Consider the following 2,781-nt stretch of genomic DNA (forward strand, 5'->3'; position numbering starts at 1 on the left):
AAAAAAAAAAAAGAAAAAAAAAGAACTAATAACGTTAATAAAGGGAAATCTGTGTGCTGGACATACGGTTCTTTGTACTATTCCAGACACTTTTCTGGTAGTCTGAAATTATTTAAAAATTAAGTTATTAAGAAAAAAACTATCTGATCCTCCACTTTCATCCTGAGGTATGCATAACTAGAGTTGGAGGGAGGCAGGGAGAGACATCTCCAAGGTCTCAAGGGGCCCCAAGGCTTTGGAGCGAATTCAGCCCCCAGCACCAACCACATGGCCTGAGGTGTCCCACAGGCATAGGGAGCAGGTGCGTCAGGCATCTGCCCAACTCAGATTGGCCCATGGGGTGGTGAGTTCAAGCGTTTCCTGGGGCGCCTGTGCTGTGCCAGGTTCTGCAGGAGCCGCAGGTGCTGTGGGCCCTATGGTGGGCTCTCATCGCCTCAGCCAGGGACGCCCCGGGCAGGGCCACTCCCCTCCCAAGGGCCCATTCCCCAAGGATGACAAGTCTCTTCAGATGGCTTCCCCACTCCCTATCCCCTCCCAAGCCCAGTGTTGTGACTCTGCACCTTCCTCCTGCCCACCCCACCCCCCCATTTGGGGCTCAGGAGTCAGGTTCTAAGATCCACAGCCACAGTGGGAGTTGGGAGCTTCCTTGAGAAGGCAGACTTAAGTAAACACAACTTCTTCCAAAGCCTTCGTGTTTTCTTGATGTTGCCTTGGAAAATCTTACATGAGAGCCAGGCCCCGTGGTACCTGCCAATTATCCTAGCACTTTGGCAGGCTGAGGCAGGAGGATCACTTGAACCCATGAGTTGGAGGTTGGTGTGAGTAAACTATGCTAACCCCATGGCACTCTAGCCTGGGAAACAACAGAGTGAAACGCTATCTCAAAGTAAAAAGAAAAAGTCAGGATTTTTTGCTTTTTTTTTTTAGACCTTATCATGTCACCCTGGATAGAGTGCAGGGGTGTCACAGCTCACAGCAACCTCACACTCCTGGGCTCAAGCAATTCTCTTGCCTCAGCTTCCCAAATATCTGGGACTATAGGCACCAGCCGCAAGCCCAGCTATTTTTTGTTGCGGTTGTCATCGTTGTTTAGCAGGCCTAGGCCTAGTTCAATCTACCAATCTTGGTGTATGTGGCTGGTGCCCTAGCCGCTGAGCTAAAGCAGCTGAGCCTAGTCTGTTTTTTGTTTTTTGTTACTGAGCCTCAGTAGAGTGCTATGGCATCACAGCTCACAGAAACCTCAAACTCCTGGTGTCAAGTGATTCTCTTGTCTCAGCTTCCCAAGTACCTGGGACTACAGACACTTGCCACAACGCCTGGCTATTTTTGTTATTGTTGTTATCATTGTTTTTTTTTTGTTTGTTTGTTTTGTTTTGTTTTTGCAGTTTTTTGGCTGGGGCTGGGCTTGAACCCGCCACCTCCAGGATATGGGGCCAGCACCCTACCCTTTTGAGCCATAGGCGCTGCCCTCATGTTATCATTCTTGTTTTAGCAGGCCTAGGCTGGGATCAAACCCACCAGCCCTGGTGTTTTGTGGCTGGCGCCCTAACCAGTGAGCTATAGGCACGAGCCCCATTTAGTCTTAAAACAGGAAGTCTGCTGTCCAGTGGCTCATGCCTGCAATCCTAGCACTCTGGGAGGCCAAGGCAGGAGGATCCCTTGAGTTCAGGAGTTCAAGAGTAGCCTGAGCAAGAGCAAGACCTGGTCTCTACTAAAAACAGGAAGAAAATCGGGTGGGCATAGTGGTGCACACCAGTGGTCCCAGCTTCTTGTCAGGCTGAGGCAAGAGAATCGTTTGACTCAAGAATTTGAGGCTGACTGCATGGCATTTTAGCCTAGGAACAGATTGAAACTGTTTGGGTTTTTTTTTGGTTTTTTTTTTGTTTTTGGAAATTCTGCAATATACAACAATATGGATAAACCTTGATATCCTTATGCTGGCTAAAACAAGCCAGTCACAGAAGGAAATCACCATGATTCCACTTATCTGAGAGTCAAAGAATAGAATGGCTGTTGCCAGGGGCTAAAGAGGAGGGGAAGCGAAGAGCTGTTTTTCCATGGGCAGAGTTTCAAGTTGGCAAGATAAAACCCGAGATCAGTTGTGCAACAATGCAAGTGTGCTCGATACAATAGTAAACTGAAGAGTGAGTAAGATGGTGAATTTTATGTTACAAATATTTTACCATAACTAAAAATCTTACCAAAAATGTAGACCTGGGTGACTGGGAAAATGATAGTGTTATTAATAAGCCTGAGAAAATCAGTGGGAAGATGAATAAAATGGATTTGGTTTTAAACAATTTGAATTTAGGGTGAGCCATCTGAATCAAAGTATCTGGAAGGCAGTAGCCTATGGGCTTGCTACTCAGGTGCAGAGAGGATAGAAGTATGTGGTTGCCATCTGCATGCCCGCCTTGATCTGAAATAGTGGTGACTTTTTACCAGCTACTTTCCCTATCTATTGAGATGGTCATATGGCTTTCCTCCCATGATGGGTAAATGTTATATTGATAGATTTTGAATGTGGAAGCATCTTGACATCCTAAGGATAAGATACATTTTAAAATAACCTTTTGAGGTTTTTTGTTTGTTTGAGACAGAGCCTCATGCTGCTGCCCAGGCCAGAGTGCTGTGGCCCTAGCCTAGTTCACAGCCCCCTCAGACACCTGGGCTCAAGCAATCTTCTTGCCTCAGCATCCTGAGTAGCTGGGACTAGAGGCACCTGCCATGACACCCAGCTAATTTTTCCATTTTTAGTAGAGAGGAGTCTTCTTTTTTTTT

The sequence above is a fragment of the Otolemur garnettii genome, unplaced genomic scaffold (genome assembly GCF_000181295.1).
Source record: "Otolemur garnettii isolate 467f Iridium unplaced genomic scaffold, OtoGar3 scaffold00043, whole genome shotgun sequence".
Taxonomy (NCBI): Eukaryota; Metazoa; Chordata; class Mammalia; order Primates; family Galagidae; genus Otolemur; species Otolemur garnettii.